Genomic DNA, 25,045 nt, shown 5'->3' on the forward strand with positions numbered 1-25,045 from the left:
GGTAATTCAGCTGCTGTTGCATAACTTTGTGGGATTTACTCATTTATAATTATTTGTGTACTTTTCCTGTGCACATTATACTGGCACAACGGGGATGCCTCGGCGCATGCAGGATATGTGGCAAACAGCAGCTCCTAAAGGTCCGCTGCTTGCATCTAAAGGGATGCAGCCATCAAAAGTGACGCCATATAGCAGAGTAAACATTTTATGAGCCTTTATAAGGGGTCAAAATGGACCTTAAACAGTTTTCTAAGGATGCACAGAGAAGAGAAAGAACAGGTGACAAACAAAATGAAATGAGGTAACCCAATGTAGATGCCCCAAATGGAGCCTGTGGGCAAGAGGCAGAGTGGTGCAATACATGGGCTCATATTTAATGTTTGACAAAGTGGTACATGAAATGAGTGTGAGGAAGGTTATTCTGTTTGATACTCCAGGACACATTCTCCACAAGAAACCTGTACAGCATGCCAGATTCAATGCTGTGTGCACTACCTGCATGACCTAGGGACAAATGAGGAAAAAGATGGCACACCTTAAAAAAACTGCAATGGCAACCCTATCCAACAGCACCATTTACCAGATAGGTGGTCCAAAATGACATGCCACAAAATGTTGCCTACCAATCTGTTCCTGCCTACCTATGCCAAGCCCTCACATAACTGTACAGTTCTTTCATTGCTTATCCACATGTCAGCAGGGCGCATATTCAAGCTGCAAATGACAATTAAAGGTCTTGCCACATTCACATATTCAGAGGGCTTCACACGCCAAATCATTGTAACACAACTTAGCTGCATGATCACTTACTGACACCCAAGATAGCCTGCAGGATAGACACATGTCTGTCACTGTACTCTTTCAACTTACAATATGTCAAGATTACTTTACTGCTTACATAACAAGTTGGTATATAATACAGGGTAACAGACTCAGTCTGCAGGAGGGCTCAGAAATCATTGGTCTTTATATCCCTTGGAGGATGCCACCCTAGTCATCTTGGCATATAAGCATGGAGAGAATAGAGAAAGTTAAGTAACAGGTCTTGTACAAGTACAGGGCTAATTTCATCTGTTCTTATGTCTTGTCTCACTTCTCGGTCACTTCCACGCAGGTCTGTACACAACCATACAAACATCACACATAGGGTGAAAAATTCGGTTGCTTTGTGCCTCCCATTAAGAGGGCGCTAATGGGGTGCAAAGTAACTAGTGCCTGGGCGCGGCGATGTTTGCGCCGCTCGCGAAATTGACCAGACATTTTGCGGCGACGCTAAATACTACCACGACGATCTCCTGCGCCCGCAGATCGTGATGTTAGTCAAGCGTGCAACGCCCCGGTAGCGCCCAGGACCAGATATTGAGTATCACCTGCCGCTAGCAACGATAGGTTGAGGGGAGTGTTTTGTAGTCGGGAAGGTACTGGGAGAGCGCTATTTAAAGGCGGTCGCTTCCTGCCTTTTTTTGTCGGCTACATTTTTGTACCACGCATTCTGAGAGAGAGAGAGAGACTTCTGGAGAGATTCAGCGCTGTGTGAAGGGGCTTTGGGTACTGAGCAGCACTTTGCAGGTTCATTTTGATTTGACCTTGCAGCGATTTAGAAGAGACTATGGGGGCTGCACTCTGAGCTCTTTCCCTGGGCCTCTCCATTGTTCTTTCCAGCAGATTTGATGTACAGGTCTCTCCAGGCCGAGATTCAAGGCTGCAATGAGCAGGGTGTGGATGGGGAGCAAGATCGACCCTCCACTTTAAGAACTGGCTGGCGCCAGTGTGTCTGTGTTCCATTGCTGACTGACATCACGTGATCTTCGCCAGCGCTCTGAGGTAGCGCCACGCTCCTCGGTGTTAGCACCTTAAGAGAGGTGTGTAGCACCTGATTTAGCGCTCCAATCACCTGCAGGGGCGATAGAAGCCAAGTTTGCAGTCAGAGGCGATAATTAGCACCAGGCGCTAAACTTTGTGCCCGGCTGATAATTGCGCCCCAAACGGGGCGATACCAAATTTCTCCCCCATAATATCTAGCAATGCAAACTCTGTTTGAAGATCTGTTTTGGGGCCAGAATTCTAATATTTGTTCCTTTTCTTTCATTGTGATCTTATAGTTCAGCCTACCAGCACAGCCAGCGGTCCAGAATAAAACAGCACCTCACAACACTCTGCATCCCTCTCATGGCCATTAGCAAACACCAGCACAGCTACACGTATCCTGGCAGATGCAGGATCTTGAGGAGCTAGCACCCATGAGGGAGAGTAGACAAATAAGGAGGAGCATGCTGGTGTGGTGGCAAAGGAGAAGCAGGGAAACTGCTGGCTAGGTGGTCAACAGACCATTGGGAAATGAAGTGTGTTGAAATGAAATGTGTTGTAATTGGACAGCAATGTCATGTTTCTGTTGCTTTTCAATGGGAAAGGAGCTGAAACTGCTGGCTACATTAACCAATGCATCAGATATCTGCTTCATACATGTGCAACAGCCTGGAATAAGAAAAAAAAGAAAGACTTGCATTTATATAGTGCCTTTCACGACCACCGGACGTGTCAAAGCGCTTTACAATGAAGTACTTTTGAAGTGGATTTAGTGTTGTAATGTGGGAAATGCGGCAGCCAATTTGCGCACAGCAAGGTCCCACAAACAGCAATGTGATAATGGCCAGATCAACTGTTTTTGTTATGTTGGTTGAGGGATAAACATTGGCCAGGACACCAGGGATAACTCCCCTGCTCTTCTTTGAAATAGTGCCATGGGATCTTTTATGTCCAACTGAGAGAGTAGACGGGGCCTCGGTTTAACATCTCATCTGAAAGACGGCACCTCCAACAGTGCAGCACTCCCTCAGCATTGCACTTGAGAGTCAGCCTAGCTTTATGTGCTCAAGTCCCTGCTAAAGGTGGAAACTTTGGGCTGGATTTTGTCAATGGGGGTGGGACTGCTGGTTTTCGGGTTTTAGTTCCGCCCCCAATGACGTCCAGGCAACCCACACTATTTTCCCTTGATTGACCTTGTTAAGCCCGCCCTGTGGGCTTAGCCAGCCAATTAAGGGAAAGTCAGTGACAGAGGACATCAGCGTATGACGTTTCATTTGTCAAAAATTTTTGACAGATGAATTGTCAGCATTTGACAGCTTTGAGGAGCTGTCAAACACTGATAATCTCTGTTCTAAGGTGAGCCTTTGTACTGAAGGATCACCAAAACCTATTTCCTCAGCAGAAATCAGATGGCTGCTGCATCTGAGAATCTTTGCCATTGAGATGAGGCATCTCGGGATCCCCAAGGGTTGAAGCCTGCAGAAAGAAACAAAGGTAAATAAACTTTTTCTAACACTTTACACTCACCTCTCATACTTATCTCTCCACACTTGCACCCATCACTCACCTCCACAGCGCATTTTCCGATCCCTCTCACCCCCGCAGAGCCACTGCTCGCCTCGCTGACCCTGGCGAGGTGTGCAGCCGTCGGGAAGCCCGCACTTGCAGGCGTAAAATGGGGATAAGCCTCTTAACTGCCTGTTAACTACCTGTTGGATCAAGTGATCAAATGATCCAACCATGGCTAACAAAAGAAGTTAAAGCTAGTATTAAGTCAAAGGAGGAAGCTTATAAAGTTGCCAGAAAAAGCGGTCAGCCTGAGGATTGGGATCTTTTTAGAAATCAGCAAAGGGGGACCAAGAAATTGATAAAGAAAGGGAAAATGGAATATGAGCACAAACTAGCGAAAAATATAAAAACGGATTGTAAAAGCTTCTATAGTTATGTAAAAAGGAAAAGACTGGCAAAAGTAAATGTAGGTCCTTTACAGCCAGAGATGGGAGAATGTATAATGGGGAATGAGGAAATGGCAGAGAAATTAAATAAAAACTTTGTTTCTGTCTTCACGGAGGAAGACACAAAAATCTCCCAGAAATACGAGAAAACCAAGGGTGTGATGAGGATGAGGAACTTAAAGAAATTATTATTAGCAAAAAAACAGTACTAGCAAAATTAATGGGACTAAAAGTCGACAAATCCCAAGGACCGGATGACCTACATCCTATGGTTTTGAAAGAGGTGGCCATTGGAACAGTGGATGCATTGGTTGTCATCTTCCAAAATTCTATAGATTCTGGAACGGTTCTTGCAGATTGGAGGATAGCAAATGTAACCCCGCTATTTAAGAAAGGAGGGAGAGAGAAAACGGGGAACTACAGACCTGTTAGCCTCACATCAGTAGTTGGGAAAATGCTGGAATCTATTATAAACGATGCAATAACTGGGCACTTAGAAACTAATAGTAAGACTGGGCAGAATCAACATGGATTTATGAAAGGGAAATCCTGTTTGACAAACCTATTGGAGTTCTTTGAGGATGTAACTAGTGGAGTAGACAAAGGGGAACCAGTAGATGTGGTGTATCTGGATTTTCAGAAGGCCTTTGATAAGGTCCCACACAAGAGGTTAGTGAACAAAATTAGAGCACATGGAATTGGGGGTAATATACTAGCATGGATTGAGAATTGGTTAACAGACAGAAAACAAAGAGTAGGGATAATCGGGTCTTTTTCAGGATGGCAGGCTGAGACTAGTGGGGTACCGCAAGGATCGGTGCTTGGGCCCCAACTATTCACAATCTATATCAATGATTTGGATGAGGGGACTAAATGTAACATTTCCAAATTTGCTGATGATACAAAGCTAGGTGGCGGTGTCAGTTGCAAAGAGGACGTGAAGAGGCTTCAAGTGGATCTCGACAGGCTCAGTGAGTGGGCGAGAACATGGCAGATAGAATATAATGTGGATAAATGTGAAGTTATCCACTTTGGTAGAAAAAACAGAAAGGCAGAGTATTTCCTAAATGGTGAAAGATTGGGGAATGCAGATGCTCAAAGGGACCTGGGTGTCCTTGTACATGAGTTACTGAAAGTGAATGTGCAGGTGCAGCAAGCCATTAGGAAGGCAAATGGTATGCTGGCCTTCATTACAAGAGGATTTGAGTACAGGAGTAAAGAAGTCTTACTCCAATTATTTAGGGCCTTGGTGAGACCACACCTGGAGTACTGTGTACAATTTTGGTCTCCTTACCTAAGGAAGGATATACTTGCCATAGAGGGAGTGAAATGAAGGTTCACGAGATTGATTCCTGGGATGGCAGGACTGTCTTATGAGAAGAGAGTGAGTAAACTAGGCCTGTATTCTCTTGAATTCAGAAGAATGAGAGGGGATCTCATTGAAGCATACAAAATTATTACAGAGCTTGATAGGGTGGATGCTGGGAGAGTGTTTCCCTTGGCTGGGGAGTCTAGAACCAGGGGCCATAGCCTCAGGATAAAGGGTAAGCCATTCAGAACTGAGATGAGAAGAAATTTCTTCACACAGAGGGTGGTGAATCTTTGGAATTCTCTACCCCAGAGGGCTGTGGAGGCTCAGTCATTGGGTATATTCAAAACAGAAGTCGATAGATTTCTGACTAGTAAGGGCATCAAGGGATATGGCGATAGGGCCGGTGAATGGAGTTGAGGCAGAAGATCAGCCATGATCTCATTGAATGGCGGAGCAGGCTCGAAGGGCCGAATGGTCTACTCCTGCTCCTATTTCTTATGTTTCTTATGTTCTTATTAATAAATATTTAGGAATATTGAAAACATTCTAATGATTACAACAGAATCCTAAAAAGGCACTTTACAAATTGCAATAAAAAATGCAAAACACCTACACAATGTACTTGCATTGTGCTTTGAAAGCAAGAAATGCACCGTTAGACTAAATTCTTGGAAATTACACAAGGTTTTCAGTTAAATAATTTGCATGCATTTTGGGGCCTTGATGTAATGGCTCAAATTGTACACAAGCACTCTCAGCACAGACATTTACAGGCATAAGGGGCTCGATTTTGCCAGGACCGAGGAGGCAGGATTGGAGGCGTGTGAGGTGTTAAAACGCAAAAAATGGCGGGCGGCTCTGATCCCGCCTCCAGCCCACCTCCGAGCAATTTTCCCTGAATCGGGGTTTCAGACCCCATTTCCGTCCTGCCTCCAAGAGGCGGGATAGGCCCTTAAGACCCTTAACAACCACTTAAGTGCCTCTATAATCCCATTTTGAAATGCCTTTCTGATTTTAACACATTTCCCCCGTCCTGCACGTCTCCTCTGGAACACGCCAGTTAATCCTGGCGGCCTCACAAGTGTATTGCTTACTAACAGCTGCAGCTCCACCATTAAAAAGGAGTTTTCAGCAATCATCATTTGCAGGTGGCAGAACTTTGTTGTCTCAGGTCTGGGGGAACTTTTAGCAGGCCTACTCATTGTTGTGGAAGCTTGGAGCCTGAGACCCATCTCCAGTGTGACCTCCTGTGAAACCCCTCTCCCCACCTTCACTGAGCGCTTGCTCAACTGAGGTATATACCAAAAGCATGGGAACCATTTATTTCCTTTCCTCCTGGACATCAGATTCCGACAAAGACCAGCTGAGGCAGCAGCAGAACCATGAACAACAGCAGCAGCAGCAACAACAGAAGTGCCAAGCTGCTGCTCACCCACCTGAAGCTGCACAGGACAGAAGGTGCCAGCGCGCGACCACGTTGCTGCCCGGGATGCAAGGGACGCACTCATGTTGGCCAGATTTGCTTAGCCGGCACAATCAAACACTTTTGCCTTGCACCTTCTTAACAGAGCATCGACAATGGAGAAGAAGCTGCGGATTCCTATCACTCTGACCCCCATACTGACAATTGCAAGCCGCCCTAAGCCCTCAATGTGGAAGTCCCATTTGCGAGACGACACGGTCCACAACTTCAACAGTTTGCCATCAAATCATAACATTACAAGGATGGCTTGTCAAAAAACAATACAACAGAATACCCAAGTGACTACCCTTGTGACTACTTGTGCTTTATCCTCCTCTTATGTGTGCTCCTACATGGTGCTTCCCCTGTAGCTTCAGCAGATGTGGAGGCCCCTTGCTCACTTTCTTACTGCCGCTGTCTCAACACATTTGGCGGGCGTCCTCTGGGGTTGCAAGCCTGTGAGGGCTCGGCAACAGTCTGCTGCTCCTACGGCTCTGCAGGGGCTCAGACGCCCATCTCGGTTGGGTGAAGACTCTGGTGGGGCTCTGAGCGAGGACTTTGCAGTGGCATGGTCATGTGAGTGCTTGGAGAGGAGCCCCCACTTCCTTGTTGTCTGCCACCAACATCCCTCTCATGGGTCAGCCCCACTTTAGAGCTAGCAAGTGGCTTGACAGCACTGGAGCACTGGAAGTCCTACTCCAGAGGACTTCCATGAAGGTCTGGTTTCTATGCTCAATAGCTGACCATCGCTCCTCAAGAGATATCAGTCTATTCTGAACAATGACCATGTTTTCAACACTCTGGCGACTGAGCTCCTCCATGGCCGTAGCCATCCTCTCCTCTACTGTAGCCATCCTTTCTACGGAGGTTGCCATCCTTTCCGTGGTGATGCATTCATGCACCAATGTCTCCACAAAGGCTCTGCTCATGTTTGCGATGGACTCCTCCATTCGCTCCACACTTGCAGCGACCCTGGAGACAAAACCTGCCAGAGACTCCTGCACCTGTTCCTGGAGTTCCAGCACTGCTCACCTTCTGGATGGACCCAGAGGCACAGGGTCGACATGCAGCTGAGCCGAGCTGGCAGAGTCCTGCGCCCTCCGACGAGGACTCTCCACTGCTGTCCCTGTCTCCACAATCTGCTGATGCTCACTTGTGAGCTGTGATACACCAGGTGACAATACTACTCTATCTCACGAAGGTCCCACCGAGGTGTGAGTGTCTGCGCTGTTGCTGGGTGCGCTGAATTCTGCTGACGCTGCACCCTCAGAGGTTGCAGCTTCTTCTGAGGAGTCTGGAGGCTCAGGCTGTTCTTCCTGGACAGTGGGGACGGGGGCTGTCGATGGTTCTGTGGGAGAGTAAAGGAAAGAGTTAGATATGTGAGGTAAAGGTTGCCTGCACATTGAATTGTGCAGATGATCATAAGTTAATCTGTTAGAGCATCAGAATCATTATCAGTCATTCATGCAATGTCAATGAGAGAGATGCCAAACTATCCTGTCACCAGCTTGCTGTGATGCGCCCGTCTATCCGTCCCCCACTTGCGAACCGTCCTCGACACTGGCGATTTCCAGGGCCCCCTCCTCCGGGGTGGTGAGCTGGGCTACTGATGGTGGCCCTCCTCCTGTCCTCGCTCTTTTCCTCTTATTGTGGGCTCTCTTTTCCTACAATGAGGACCACAAGTGGAGTTTGAGTGAGAATGAAGGAGTGGGTATAGAAAATCCATAGCATAGATGCTTAGAAGGAGACAAAGGGCCCTCCCTGTGTGTTGTATGTTGTTGTCATTGCATCTCAGTGATAGGGAGTGTGAGGGCTGCATGGTTGAATAGATAAGTGAATGTGACCATAGAGAGAGAGGGACTGGGTACGGGTGCAGGGATGTAAGTGTCAAGTGGGATGTGGAGGAAGAGGTTGGCAAAGCAGAGTGCTGGTGAGGAGAGGCGATGGGGATCAGATTGAGGGTGATGGGAAAGTCATACTCACTTTTCCTGTGCTGAGAAGGTCATGAAACCTCTTCCTGCACTGCAGCCAGGTTCTGCGGCACATAGAGATTGAGTTGACCTCCTGGGCCACTTGCAGCCACACAGCTTTAGTCTGCTGGGGAGGCTTTTTCCTCCCTGAGGAAGGGAAGAGTGTAAAGTCTGTGGGTTGTACTGTTAATAACGACACAGACTTCAGGAGTAACAAACAAACAGGTCTTTACTATTCGAAGGTCAGGGTGAATCTGCCCCAGCAATCCTGCCACAACACTTATATACTGGTGTGGTCACTGTCGGTATTACAGTATACAGAAGCCAAACAAGTAGTGCCACACCTAAAGTAGTTCTCTTAAAGGTGAACGGTTACATACAATAGTTTCCTTAAAGGTAGACGGGTACATACACTACAATCCTCCCTTTTTAGCTTATTACTTACAGAGTCCCATTAACATACATATCTTCAACTTCATATAAAACACTTTACAGATATAATCTCGGTGGGAAACAGTTCACAAAGTCAGTCTCTGCGGGAACAGTTCACAGATTCAGTCTCCGATCTTGACTTGGTCCGAACAACATCTCTTTGGTGTAGCCGGTTCACATGGATAGTGTGACTCCTCCATAGCCTTTTCCTTGACGTAACAGCTTGAACTTTCGTCCTGTTGAACCGGCAGTGCCGACTTTTATAACCAACTGGCTGTCTTGATAATTTCCCACTTTTCAACTAATTTAGCTCCTTTCGTAGGTCCCCTCCTGAGCTGGTAGAAGTGATAATATTTTAGATAGTTATTGTCTTCTGCCTCTTCTTTTTCTTTTCTGCCTTTTTGAGACTCTCGGGGCTCCTTTCTCGGCTGCCAGCTGTAGCGCCACCAACTCTCTATGTTCCTTAGACCTTAAGTGTTTCATCCTGATTTCAGCACTTTGGGAGTTTTCCTCACAAACTGGGCAGACCAGATCCTCGTAATATTCAGTGTCACTCAACAGGTCATGGTAATATTCGGGGTCGTCCTGAGTTAGGCCAGCGAGAGGGCCTTCTACTTCCTCCTTACCCATCTGGACGTTAGCCGACTGTGGTTCCTTCCCTAGACATCTTTCTTGAAAAGATTTCCTCATACATTCATATTCATCACGCTCTTCCTGGGTTGTCTGCCATTCCTTCACTACTGTCCTCATTTGTGAGTTCAATACCTTCCCTTCCATCGGGGATTGTGTTATCCGGCTATTTACTCCTTCTACTGGAATAGCTGTTTCCCCATTCTTCTGTTCAATTTGACGTAATTCAGCGTCCTTTTGGCATCCTTGTAAAAGCTGTGTTGCCACCTCAGCTATCTCCATCCCTTTTGGAAGCTCCGAATTCCTTCCCTTTGCAGCCTGAAGCTCGTGTTCCCCTTGTGGAGTCTTGTCACTCCGCCTGTGAAGGAGTTGGCTGGTCGTTAACTCTTCCCCGGGGACACTGTGGATCAGCTTCTTCTCTATTTCATCCACCTTTCCCTCTGGTGCTTGGGTTTTAAGCGCTCGAAGAAGTTGTGCCTTGATGCTCTCTAGCTCCAGTTCAGGGGCCATTCTTCCAGTCTCTGTTTCTCTTCCAGTTGCCTTTCCTTCCACTGCCTGGATTCCCAGTTGACTATGTTCTTCAAGTTGTTGAACCCTGGTCATTTCCGCCTCATATTTGTCTTGGGTTTCCTTCAGTACTTTTATGAGTTCTTGAACCTCTTGGATTTCATGTTCTGCCATGTCTTCCACCTCCAATTTTTCATCGATGGATGGAATCTATACCGATGAGTCTGTCTTGGCCTGGAGCTCCTCAAACATTTCCTGCATCCTTTGGACTTCTTGCTCATGTTCAACCTTTAGTTGCTCATATGCTTTCACTAAAACTAGCTTTTCGGAGGTTGCCGAGTTAACCCCCTCCAGAATTGTAGCCTGGGCCTGTTCATACTGTTCTTTCAACTTCTTACACTCTGCTTGTAAGGAGTCGTAGAGAGGAACTGGGATAAAATCCTGGCTGCCTGAAGATTCCTCTTCATTTGTTTCGTTCTGCAAATATTCTAACTCTTGAACAGCATCAGGGAGATGTGATCGATACTTAGCCATAATGGTCCTATGGTCGCTCTCAGCTTGAGCTAGCTGCCTCTGTTGTCTTTCCAGGTTCTCCCATTCGGTGTCCCAGAATTGTTCCATTGTTTTCATCTCTTGTACGAGACGGTAACTCAACTGTTCTAATTGTTGTTGTATTTTGCGATACGTTTGAGTCCGGGCTCTGTGTTCTTCCGTCGTGGATAAGTCCTTAACTTGGACAGGCTCAGAATTCTCTGTCAACCTCGAGTTCTGCTCTGAAGCTTTATCCTTCTCGGTAGCATAAGCCTTTATGCCTGTCTTCGTTTTCTCCACCATAGTCGGCAAGTCCATTTCAGCCTTGTCTTCCATATTTGAGTTAGTCTTATCGTCATCCGTTCCAGAATCTGAGCTGATTGCTCGTACCGAGTCCTCACTCGTGATGGCTTTTAGATAGTGCCATTCCATGTCTATTTTCTTAATCCACTCCCGTCCTAGAAGTGGTGGTCCTCCCTCAGGTAATACGTACAAGTTCATTCTTGGGTGTTCTTTACCCCTCTCTCTCACCTTGACTCTTATCTTCCCCATGGGGTATACTTTATGCCCCGTGTATGTCTGTAATACGAACTTGGTATTCCTTAAGGGTATGTGAGAGAATAGCCGGTGGTAGTCCCTTCGATTGATGAATGATAGAGCTGATCCAGTGTCCAACTCCATTCTTACTTGGACTCCAGCTATTCTTAGCATGACCCAGATAGTTTGTAGATCAGCTTCCCTCCCCACATTGTGAATTCTCAGACTACCCAGCTCCTGGTTGTTTGGGTCTGAGTCTGAATTCTGTTCGTCTGAACTCTTCTCAGCCACCTTGTGTACCTTGCTGTACTTTTCTTGTGGTGGCTTCCTTTGGTTGTTGGTCTTCTTCCCTGACCGGCATACCTTTGCGATGTGACCCAGTTTGCCACATTTCCTACATTCTTGGTTCTTAAACCAGCATTGATTCTGGTCGTGCGTTGTCTTCCCACAACGATAGCATTTTGTTGTATTCGAGGTAATTTGGTCCACCCCGAGTGCCGCCGCCTTCAGCTGCATTTCTGCCGTTCCTTTCGCTGCGGCTTCGTGCGATGCAGCTATAAGAACAGCCCTGTCTAGTGTGAGGTCGTTCTCTTCCAGTAGTCGCTTTTGCGTCCCTTCTTTGGACAATCCACATACGAACTTGTCTCGCAGTGCCTCTGTCAGATTCCCTCCGAACTGGCAGTATTTCGCCAGCCTACGCAGTTCGACCAAGTATTCCGCATTACTTTCGTCTTTCCTCTGCGTTCTTGCATAGAATTTGAAACGTTCAGCCAGCATCAACGGTGTGGGGTTCAAGTGGTCCTTCAGCACAGCCACAATCTCTTCGAAAGTCTGATCCGCCGGTTTATCTGGTGCTATTAGATGCTTCAAGAGCCCGTATGTTTTTGCCCCCATCGAGTTTAGCAATGTTATCGCCTTGTCGTCTTCCTCTATTTTGTTGGCTTCACAATAAATCTCTATGCATTCCACGTACGTGGCCCAGTCTTCTATCTCAGAATTAAAATCGTTAATATTCCCTTGCTTAGGCATCTTTCTTTCCTTGGGAGCAGCACAAGTATTTCTTTAAGTATTCTTATTTATTTGTTTATTTCTAAGATGGCGGTTTTTCCCGCGAAAATGGCGGTTTCCCGCTCTTTCCTTCTCTCTCCGCCCACTTCAATGGCAGTTAAGATGGCGGTTTTCCCACTTCAATGGCGGTTTCCCGCTCTTTCCTCCTCTCCCCGCCCACTTCAATGGCGGTTTCCCGCTTCTGTCGTCTTCTCCGCCTAATGGCGGCTTCCCGCGTTTCTTCCCTGGTGGAAGGGGTACGCTTTCCCCACAGTGGACAGGTTCAGCCACTGGCTGGCTTCCGCACAGCTCCCCTTACTCGGCTCTGTCTTTCTCTCCTGCTCGCACGGCTCTACCGGCGCTGGGTACACCCCGTTCACGGATAACAGTTCAGCCGCTGGACTGGCTCTCACGCAGTCTCTCTCCCCTTGCTCGGCTCTGTCTCTCTCTCCCGCTTGCACGGCTCTACCGGCGCTGGGTACACCCTGTTCACGGATAACAGTTCAGCCGCTGGACTGGCTCTCACGCAGTCTCTCTCCCCTTGCTCGGCTCTGTCTCTCTCTCCCACACGTTCGGCTCTACCGGCGCTGGGTACCCCGTTGGCGGAGAACAGTTCAGCCGCTGGACTGGCTCTCGCGCAGCCTCCTTTGGTCGGCTCTGCCTCTCCCACACGCTCGGCTCCCGTTCGCCTCCCAGCCCTCACGCAGTCCGGTGCTTCCCTCCCCGGCTGCGGCTGAGTTTCTCTCTTCCCGCGCCTGCTCCCGGTCTCAGCGCTTCGTGGCTTCGGTCGCTGCCCGGCTTTTCCCGCCGATCGCGGTCCGGCTATCTCACGACGCCATTGGACCCGACTTCCTGACCAGCTCTGCTCCCCCTCGACCGTGGTCGCGTGCACAGCCCTTATCCTCCGGATTTCGTTACACTTTCCCCTACTCACAGTCTCCGCGGCCGCCTTGTTTCCTGCTGATCGGCTCACTCCGCACCGTGGTAGAAGGGTAGTCAGTGCCTGTTGCTGCTGGAAGCTTTTGTTGCTAAAGTCTTCTTCCTTTCTATTGCTGCAGCCTCGTGTTTTCTCCCAGCATAACGACGAGGGCGGTTGCCTCTCTTCGACGCTCTTTAGTTGCTTTGGTAGTCTTGCCGCAGGGTACGATCGGACTCGTCGCCACTGTAAAATCTGTGGATTGTACGGTTAATAACGACACAGACTTCAGGAGTAACAAGCAAACAGGTCTTTACTATTCGAAGGTCAGGGCGAATCTGCCCCAGCAATCCTGCCACAACACTTATATACTGGTGTGGTCACTGTCGGTATTACAGTATACAGAAGCCAAACAAATAGTGCCACACCTAAAGTAGTTCTCTTAAAGGTGAACGGTTACATACAATAGTTTCCTTAAAGGTAGACGGGTACATACACTACAAAGAGCACCTTCTTATTTGATCTTGCTCCCTCCACCAGAGCTTGGAGGGAGGCTTCATTGAACTTTGGAGCACACTTTGGCCTACTGGTGGACATAGTTGTTGAATGAAGCGATCACAACAACGGGCATAAAGTTTAAAGTCTCCAAAAGAAGCAAGGCTGCTTGCAGTCCTTAAATCCAGCAGCATTGATGACATCATCGGAGGTGACTTTCTGTATGAAAAGACTCATTGGGCCAGGGGTTTCCACACGCTGGAAATCAAGTGCCCAATTAGGGCAAAATCGCACTTTTTTCCAACTTCACATCGGAGTCGGGGTCCTGACACGAAAACCACCTGACACGCCCCAGCCCACCCCTAATGGCAAAATCAAGCCCATGGAATTGGTTGCAAAGGTAAACTCGTCAACCTTAATATCTCAACATAATTATTTATTTGTAGGTCAAATTGGTTCACAGGAGGGAGGAGCTCCCATAATGGAGGAGGGCACACGTATCTATAATCACTGACATCATTTGAGGAGGCCATGCTGGGCAATATTGGCTATAAGCACCCATAGAGAGTGGGGCAAGATGAAGCTGGAGACCTTCTCCAGCTGAGGTTTAGTACCATACTTTTCCTGTTACTCCATTATTATAATCAACATTATTCAGTCGTGACTGGTTGCGATTCACCAAGTGACTAGATGCAGGGAATGTGCAAGCAACAAACTTTTGAAGATTTGTAACCCACTCCCTTGCCTCAATTTCACATCTTGACATTCCTGATTCAGAAGGGAAAATTAAAATTCAGTGCTAATGTAGAGTTTGATGGAAGAAACAAACTAAACAAAATACAAAAATTAATAAAAAGGTCAGTCATTCCTATGTCCTCCAACCCACAGTAGCCTAATGGTGCTGGTAGCAGAGTGCTGGAGGAAGGATTTATGGGGGAATGAAAAGTCTGATTGAAGATATGAGGAAAGTTATTAATATTGAATCAGATAAGTTAGTCAGGTCAGTTATATCTGTCAAGAACAAGTTCATAAATGCAGAGTGCAGGAAATTGAGGGAAGGATCTAAAATAAAATGGGATTGGGGAGTTGCAGCCCATAAGAAAATATAAGAGTAGGACAAACTTATATCAGAGCTTTCCAAAAAGTTGGCTGATATTCAGAATTAGAATAGAAGAATAATCTGCAGTTGAGTGTGCTTTATAAGGACCTAGCTTCCTGAGTTATTAGGCCGGAAAATTACATTTATGCTGTTTAGACAAGTGGCTTTTCACCATGATTTGACTATTTCTATCTTCCCTGCAGTTAACTTAGTGAGTGAGCACAGCTGAAAATATTCTTGGTTACTTTCTATGTGTGTTGCGGTGGGTAATTATAGATGAGTTTACACATACGCCACACTCTCATCCTCAGGCAGTTCGTCGGTCTAATTTAAATGAGGCCTGAATTCCAATATCAAGAGTGCATCACACTTACCCATTCGGGAGCAGGGATTGTTCCCTGCATCGAGTTCACATTAGCAAGCCCGGGCTATCCAATTTCAGCCCCAGTGGGTGGATAAACATGGGCAGGCGAGGGGAAAAGCCAGAAATTCGGGTCCCAACGCGTGAGTACGGACGGAGCACTCACGCGTGGACCCGATGGAAGTGCCGGAATGTTGCATGCACTACGCATGCGCGGGAAACCGGCATTCCCGATCCTCTGAACCAAGGGGTTCAGAGGTCGAACGCATGTGCGCGGGAGTCTGCGCGTGCGCGTTGAACTTCCTTTTTTTTTTACAGCTTTTAACGTGCGGGTAAGTCTGTACATTTTAGAAATGTGAAAAGCAGCTGTAAGGACTTCATTTTCAAAGGTAAGTGGTCAATTATTTAAAATTAAAACATTTTTTCCACTGGTTTTTTACTTTTAAATACTTTAAAGCAAGGTAAGTTTATTTTTAGCCCTGTTTTTTTATAAAATTATTTTTTTCAAAATTTTAAATTTTTGTTTAAAAGTTATTTAATGTCATTTATAGTTTATTTACAAAGTGTGATTTTTTTAAAACATTTATTTGAAGGTAAAGTACAGTTTTACAGCCTCAGCATTTATACGTTTTGACAGGTCTATCTGTCAAGACTTATGAATGGAGCATTCCCTGCTCCGATTGGCTGCCTGTTGCTCACGTGATCCCAGGGGACGCTTCGCACTAACTACGCCCCTGGGACACGCCAGCATAGCGCGCCGTCCTCTGGGACAGGCCTCGGAGAGGAATTCCACGCAGGCCAAGAGGTCAACTGCCGGCGCGCTAGGTAAGCGTAGGTCAGGGGGCTTGCACCCGCGGGAAGCCACCGACCCGAATTTCTGGGCCAATATGTCCACTTTGATGGTCATTACAGTTTTAGCAATTGCAGGACTGGATGAAAGTCACATTTTTTCCTCTGGAAGAAAAAGTAAAGAAAATAGTAACATAGTTACCTTCTGTGTTTATGGGAAAGATGCAAAAATTTCAATGTTACATTTCACAATATTTTATGTAGTCAATGGGGCATAAATGGTCAGCTGAGTTTGTATTCCTCCCATAAGATGGAAAAGCAATCGTTTAACGTGAATCTAGTAATAAAGAGATGACTGACTGACATCTCTTTAATGCTGATTATCATTAGGTTTCTATTCTTTAATACCATCTCTTTATTGTCTTGTGATGTGCATTACGTCCAAAGGAATATTTGAGCATATAGAAGAAAGAAGTATTTTTTTTACATTTTTATTTGACAACAAGGAATTGATTTGTTGAAAGAATGTTTCCAGGATTCCAGCTCAATTAATAAAACTGAATTACTTTGTCCCTTCATAAACAAATCTAGAAAAAATTAAATGTGCTGGAAGAAACTGGAGCTGGCTTTTACAAGTAATAATTATAATTAAGCTTCTACTAATGTCATCTTCTAAATGGAGTGGTTTCCTGCTGGTCTGCATTGTGTTCGAACTCTCACACCATGTCAGGTCATTGGCATTTCACTGGGAGGTTTCTTTTAATAGGTTGTCATTGTTTAGGTTATAATCACACACTAATGATAGCTTTGAAACCTGTTAGGCTTTTAATGGAATGTACAAATCATATTATTAAAATAAATTGCTTTTACATTTTCTTGATAAGCTTGCAGGTTTTAGCATGGAGTATTTATTTATACATCTGCATATCTTTTTGTTTTTAGTTTCCCATTGTGTATACTGTCCAAACCTTCTACTCAGGGAAGACAGAATGGAGGAGGCACAGTTAAGGATAACGAATGAAATCATTATAAAGTAATATCCAGTACAAAAAATATAAAATCACAATTACAATTCAGGGACTATTCAATAATCTGAGAATCCATGGAAGATTCACTAAAGATCTAAAAAATGTATTATTTATACTCCGGCAATCAGACAATTCCATGTGAAGAATCTAAAATACACCATTACATCATTGTGCTTCAAAAAAATCATGCAATCACATTAACAGCAAGAGCAGAGAGAAGAGGAAATGATGATTTATAAACCTTAATAAATATGTCAGGTCTTCAAAATCAGCCCTGTGCCTGACTGTGGTGCAGGCACGCCTGTGCTGCCAGTGGGGAGGGCTGTTCTTGCTGAATTTTCCAAGTTAAGTCCCTTCCTTTAATTTCCATATATTCCCTGCACATAGAAAACATGCAATGGGAGACAGGCCTGCAGTGCAATTGGTTGGAAATTGCAAAATCTGGTTAGACAGCAACTCTGAAAGGGCTGCTGCTTGCTATTAAAAAAAATAGGGCTGTTTCTTGTATTTATCTGGCTGTAGATGGGGAGTCATAGCTGTGAGGAGGTACTGAAATGATTTTCTTTCAGAACATATGTGATGATGGTAGGGGGGAGCACTCCCTCCTTTTCAGCAGAGTCACCAGAGGACATAAAAACAGAAAATGCTGGAAATACTCAGCAGCAACGTTTCCGCTAAGCTGCGCAGCCACGCAGTCATCTGCAAGGTCCCGCACAGGCCGCTCACTGGCCTTTACATTGTAGGTACCGCGCAGGCGTAAAAATTTAAATGGGCCACACACTGAGGGAGGCAACCTGCGCAGGAGGCAGTGCGGCTTACAGGTGACATTGCTCAGCAGGTCAGGCAGCATCTGTGGAGAGAGAAACAGAGTTAACGTTTCAGGTCATTGACCTTTCATCATTGACCTTTCATCAGAGGACATGCTGCAAAAGGTGCAGCAAAGGAGGGTAGCCCTCGTTAGAGCAGAAGACCACCCTCCTGTTAAATCACTGGTCCAAGCTGCACGGGAGAAGGTTATAGATCAAGTCAATGCTGTCTCCTAGGTTTCTCAGATCCCAAAGCAAATGCAGATGAAGTTCAATGAAATCAGGAGAAGGGCCAAGGTAAGTGTACATACCTTTTGAATATATGATTACTATTTGACTATAGAGGGATGGTATAAATCTAAATGTTGATCTGCTGCACCCTCAGTGAGATAGCATGCAAAGCATGGAGATAACCTTTCCCTTTTCTCCACATTTTCATTGCACAAAAGCTGTAGCACACAATTCTAATGATACACCTTAGAAACATAGAAACATAGAAGATAGGAGCAGGAGTAGGCCATTCGGCCCCTCGAGCCTGCTCCGCCATTCAATGAGATCATGGCTGATCATCCAAATTCAGTACCCTGTTCCTGCCTTCTCTCCATATCCCTTGATCCCTTTAGCCTTAAGAAATATATCTAACTCCTTCTTGAATATATTTAATGAATTGGCCTCTACTGCCTTCTTTGGCAGAGAATTCCACAGGTTCACCACTCTCTGGGTGAAGAAATTCCTCCTCATCTCTGTCCTAAATGGCTTACCCCTTATCCTTATACTGTGACCCCTGGTTCTGGACTCCCCAACCATCGGGAACATCCTTCCAGCATCTAGTCTGTCTAGTCCTGTTAGAATTTTATAAGTTTCGATGAGATCCCCTCTCATTCTTCTAAACTCCAGCGAGTACAAGCCCAATCGACCCAATCTCTCCTCATATGTCATTCCTGCCATCCCAGGTATCAGCCTGGTGAATCTTCGCTGCACTCCTTCCATGGGAAGAACATCCTTCCTCAGATAATGCGACCAAAACTGCACACAATACTCAAGGTGTGGTCTCACCAAGGCCCTGTACAACTGCAGCAAGACATCCTTGCTCCTGTACTCGAATCCTCTCGCTATGAAGGCCAACATGCCATTTGTCTTCTTAACCGCCTGCTGCACCTGCATGCTTACCTTCAGCGACTGGTGCACAAGGACACCCAGGTCTCGTTGCACTTCCCCTTCTCCCAATCTATTGCCATTCAGATAATAATCTGCCTTCCTGTTTTTGACACCAAAGTGGATAACCTCGCATTTATCCACGTTATATTGCATCTGCCATGCTTCTGCCCAATCACCCAACCTGTCCAAATCATACTGGAGTTTCTCGGCATCCTCCTCACAGCACACACGCCCACCCAGCTTTGTGTCATCTGCAAACTTGGAGATATTACATCTAGTTCCCTCGTCCAGATCATTAATATATATTGTGAATATATCGGTCCAAGGACCGATCCCTGCGTTACCCCACTAGTCACTGCCTGCCACTCGGAAAAAGACCCGTTTATTCCAACTCTTTGCTTTCTGTCTGCCAACCAGTTCTCTATCCAAGTCAATACCTTGCCCCCAATCCCATGTGCCTTAATTTTACATGCTAACCTTTTATGCGGGACCTTATCGAAAGCTTTTGAAAATCCAAATACACCACATCAACTGGTTCTCCCTTATCTATTTTACCAGTTACATCCTCAAAAATTCCAGTAGATTAGTCAAGCATGATTTACCTTTTGTAAATCCATGTTGACTTTGTCCGATCCGGTCATTTTTTTCCAAGTGCTCTGCTATTACATCCTTTATAATGGACTCTAGCATTTTCCCCACTACCGATGTCAGGCTTACCGGTCTGTAATTCCCCGTTTTCTCTCTACCACCCTTTTTGAACAGTGGGGTAACATTAGCTACCTGCCAATCCATGGGTACTGTTCCAGAGTCTATCGAATTTTGGAAGATGACCAGCAATGCATCTACGATTTCTAGGGCCACTTCCTTAAGTACCCTAGGATGTAGATGATCAGGCCCTGGGGATTTATCGGCCTTCAATCCCATCAATTTCCCCAACACCATTTCCCTACAAATACTGATTTCTATCAGTTCCTCCCTTTCATTAGACCCTATGTTCCCCAACATCTTTGAGAGTTTATTTGTGTCCTCCTTTGTGAAGACAGAACCAAAGTATGTATTTAATTGGTTAGTCATTTCTTTGTTCCCCATTATAAATTCCCCTGATTCTGACTGCAAGGGACCTACGCTTCACCAATCTTTTTCTCTTCACATATCTATAAAAGCTTTTACAGTCAGTTTTTATGTATCCTGCAAGCTTGCTCTCATATTCTATTTTCCCCCTCTTAATTAATCCCTTTGTCCTCCTTTGTTGATTCGTAAACTGCTCCCAATCCTCAGGTTTACTGCTTTTTCTGGCCATTTTATATGTCCTCTCCTTGGATCTTATACTAACCCTAATTTCCCTTGTTAGCCACAGTTGAGTCACCCATTTAGTTTTATTTGTATGCCAAACTGGGCGGAACAAATTCTGTAGTTCATCCATGCGATCTTTGAATGTTTGCCATTGCCCATCCACGTCAACCCTTTGAGTGACATTCCCCAATCAATCCTACCCAACTCGCACCTCATACCATCGTAGTCTCCTTTATTTAAATTCAGGACCCTAGTCTCTGAGACAATTATTTCACTCTCCATCTTAATGAAGAATTCTATCATATTATGATCGCTCTGGCCAAAGGGGCCTCGCACAACAAGATTGCTAATTAATCCTTTCTCATTACATAATACCCAGTCTAAGATGGCTTGATCTCTAGTTGGTTCCTTGACATATTGGTCCAGGAAACCATCCCGTATACACTCCAGGAATTCCTCCTCCACAGTATTGTTACTAATTTGGTTAGCCCAATCTATATGTAGATTAAAGTCACCCATGATAACTGCTGTGCCCTTATTGCACGCTTCTCTAATTTCCCATTTAATGCCATCCCCAACCTCCGCATTACTGTTTGGAGGTCTATATACCACTCCCACTAATGTTTTCTGCCCCTTGGTATTTCTCAGTTCTACCCATACAGATTCCACATCATCAGATCTAATATCCTTCCTTTCAATTGTGTTAATCCCCTCTTTAACCAGCAATGCTACTCCACCTCCTTTTCCTTTTTGCCTATCTTTCCTGAATATTGAATACTCCTGGATGTTGAGTTCCCAGCCTTGGCCACCCTGGAGCCATGTTTCTGTAATCCCAATCATATCATATTCGTTTACCTCTATTTGCGCAGCTAATTCATCCACCTTATTACGAATGCTCCTCGCATTGGTATCTTACATGGAACAGTTCACCTTGGTATTTGACATGTAACAGTTCAGAGATCAGCTGAGAATTAGTATGGTCACCACAAGCAGCATGAATGCTACTTTGCAATGCCTGGAGGGCAACAACTTAACTGCCTGTGCCGAGTCAGTTTAATAGCCATCCTTGAAAATGTCAAACAGGAATTCACCAGCAGCTGCAGGAACTCCAATGTAGATTGAGGGTGATAGCTCATGCATTGACCAGGTTTTGACCTTTCGTAAAATAATCAAGAAGCAAGAAAAGCTATAAATTATCAATTCAAATTAGCTTCCACTGACTCTATAATTTATTTAATTCCTCTGACTGATCGACTATGTGAAAGATGCAAAAACTGTGTGGTATTACTTCAACGTTTATTAAAAGCAAGTACTATTGTTTAAAGTATATGCAAACTAGCTCAAAAATAACTAAAGACAGTTACTAAAGTTAGATGTTATCTGACAAATTTAATCAAGTTCATTGAGGAAATAGGGGGAGAAATTGGGTATGTAGCGCCACCTATTAGCGCCTAAAGAGGGCAGTCAGTGGCTGTAGCGCCACTGGCCGCGCCTCCCGCGATATTCAGCGGGGGCGCTAATGGTGGCATTAGCCTGTTGCGCTGCGCCGCCACCGATGACATCATCGGTGTGCGCAGTGCCCCATTAGCGCCCCGATCGCGATATTTGGTAGCGAACGCCGCTGTAGCGCCATTCGCTACCCGCGCCCGGTTCACGGGGCCTTGCTGTGCCGGCAGTGGCGCAAGTTAAGGTGGAGGTGCAGGGCGGCCGCCTGCCAGCACCTCCATCCCCGGCCTCCTGACCACCCCCCTCCCCCCGCGGCATTGCCGGCTGTTTCCCGAGAGCCCGGCACTTCTCCTCGGTGCCAGACTCTTTTGCCGGCACTCGCGATCGGGGATTGCGCTGTTGCAGGCCCCTCACCCTTAACAATGGGAGGAAGGCCTGCAGTACTGCAGCGTGCCATGCCGCAGCGTGTGGCGCTGTGGCACGTTGCGCTGCGATATTCAGTTTCAGCGCCCTAAGAGGGACGCGGAGCGCCTCGAGCCTTGCCCGTCTCCCTCTAGGAACGCTGAAACTGAATTTCTGACGTTCGTTAATGCTCCGAACGCTGCGCAAAAATCAGCGACCAGGCGAACTTGGCGCCACTTTGGCGCCTCAACCCAATTTCTAGGCCATAATGTTTATTAATAAAGGAAAAACGGTGGATATGGATTTTCAAAAAGCGTTTGATAAGGTGTCGCATGGGAGGTTTGTTGATAAAATCAAGGCAATGTATTAAAGGAAGTGTGGCAGCATGGATAGGAAGTTGATTAAAGGACAGAAAACAGAGATTATGGTTAATGGATGTTTTTAGACTGGAGCAAGGTAAACAGTGGTATCCTTGAGGAGCTAACGTTGGGATCATTGCTCTTCTCAGTGATGATCTGGACTTGAGTATAGGGCACAGTATCAAGATTTGAAGATGATATAAAAATAAGGAGTGGTTAAAGGTGAGCACTGTAAGTAACTCCAGGAGGACAAAAGCACGTTTGTAAATTGACCAGCTAGATGTGAGATTAAATTTAAAGCAAAGAAATGTGAGGTGATACATTTTGGAAGGAAGAATAAGGAGAGACATATACTCTTAAAATCTTCAAAAGGAGTAGTGGAGTAAGTGGAAAGACTTAGGAATTCAGATACACAAATCTTTCAAAGTAGGAGGACTAGTTGATAAAGTTGTTAGGATCACATATGCTTTTTTAAGTTTTGTAAATGGGAGCATAGGGGGCGATTTTCAGATGTCCGAGGAGGTGGGTTTGGAGGTGGGAAAGCCGGGAAAATCAGAAACAATGAGAACGGGTTTGGAACCCGCCTCCAACCAGCCTCCGCAGGATTTTGCCGGTGCCAGTTTTGGAGGGTGGGAAACGGCAGGTGTCAGAACTTTGCTTTAAATGGTCTTTGAGCACTTTTAGAGGGCCTTCCGAAGTCGGAGGTGCTGCAGCTTGAATCTATCAACTGTGGGACCTCCTTGGAAGACCCTCTCCCCGCTTGCAATGAGCGCTTCCCCAACGGAGGCATCTGCAAGCAGCATGGGAACCATTCGTTTTCTTTCTCCATGGACCTCAGATGAGGATGAGGAGCATCCACGACAGCAGCAGAACCAGGCAGCTCAGGAGCCACAGCAGCAGGAGCCCCAAACTCCTGCTCAGGCAGCTCAGCAGCAACAGCAGCAGGAGCCCCAACCTCCTGCTCAGGCACCTGATGCTGCACAGGGCAGAAGGCGCCAGCGCATCGAGGCACCTCACCGCAGGAGATACCTCCGACAGAGGGTTTACAGACAGAGGATGAGCTACCTCAACATGAGTGAGCAGCAGTGTCAAAGGAGGCTGAGACTTTCACAAAAGGTTGTCCGAGAGATCTGCAGCCTGCTGCAGCAAGACATGGTGCCCAGAGGAACGGGTGGACATCCCTTACCAGTGGCTGTCAAAGTCACCACCGCACTCAACTTCTTTGCCTTAGGCTCCTTCCAGGGATCATCAGCAGACATCAGTGGCATCTCCCAGTTGGCCGCCCACAGTTGCATTACGCAGGTTACCGATGCCCTTTTCGTTAAGGCCCTCAAATACATCCACTTCTCAAGGGATCAAGCAAGCATAACCTTGTCCTTGGCTCCATCCTAAGACATCATTGACAATGGACATGACTCTCTGGCCTCCTTTCACTCAGGCCACCAACCTGACAACACAAGTGTGGTGGAGCCCGCAATGTGGAGCTGCCTAAGGCGAAAGAACAGATGCCATAATGCCAACATTTTGGCATCAAATCATTTTAATGCTTTCCAACAGGGGTGGCATTTCATCAATACACATAAACATTCTCGATCTGGAGGTTATATCCCTTGCCAGCTGTACCCACACAGCCTTGGTTTCTTTGGGAGGCCTCTTCCTCCCAGATGAGTGGAAGAGCACCTCCCTGCTAAGCTGTCACCCTCTCAAACAACATTTGTAGCGCCTCATCCGAGAGCCTCGGGGAGGCCCTTGCCTTGGAATTGGACATAGTGGTTTCTCAGGATATGTTGCAGGTGGTACAGCATAGGCAGAAATCCTGTGGAATGAGCCAAGGCAGCAAGAAGCCATAAAATCAGATTGGAAAAGTGATGTCAGCAGAGGCGGGTTTCAGTCTCAAAACACTAATTGACCAAGGGCATCCCACACCTCTGAAATCAAGTGGCCAATCAGGGGAAAATCGCAAATTTTTGAAAACTATCAGTGGAGGCGGGTTTCAAACCCACCCAAACCGAAACCCACCCCCATCTCGCCTCCAGTGAGAAAATCGCCCCCATAGAGTACAGAAACAAAGAGCTAATGCTAAACCTATACAAATCATTGGTTGGGCTGCAGTTAGAATATTAGGTCCAGTTTTCTGGCTTTACATTAGGAAGGATGCCAAGGTTGTGTAGAAGATGCAGAAGAGATTCAATAAAATGGCACCATGGATGAGAGGCTTTAGTTATGAGAGACTAGAGAAACTGGATCTCTTTTCATTCGATCAAAGAAGGTTAAGCGTAGATTGGATAGAGGTGTTCAAAATTATGAGTGGTTTTGTTAAGTTAAATTGGGACAAATTATTTCTGCTGTTTGGTGAGTTGGTAACTAGAGGACATAAATTAAGGGTTATCATCAAAAGAAAAAAGGGAGATGTTAGGTCAAATGTTTTTTTACACAGAAAGTTGTTAGGGCATGAAAAGTCTTACTAGAAAATGTGTTGGAAGCAGAATCCATAATAGCTTTTAAAAGGGAAATAGATAAATATTTAAAATATATATTTTTAAATGATATTGCAAAAGGGTAGGGGAATATAACTAAGTGGCTAGCACTTCCAGAGAGCTGGCACAAACACAGTGGGCAAAATGGCCTTGTTCTGTCTGTAATGATTCAGTTATTCCAGATTTACGTATGTGTTTGTATAAAACCAATGACTTCCTGTGGTCAA

The sequence above is a fragment of the Somniosus microcephalus genome, chromosome 4 (genome assembly GCF_052327205.1).
Source record: "Somniosus microcephalus isolate GS21.2 chromosome 4, FLI_Smic_1.0, whole genome shotgun sequence".
Classification (NCBI taxonomy): Eukaryota; Metazoa; Chordata; class Chondrichthyes; order Squaliformes; family Somniosidae; genus Somniosus; species Somniosus microcephalus.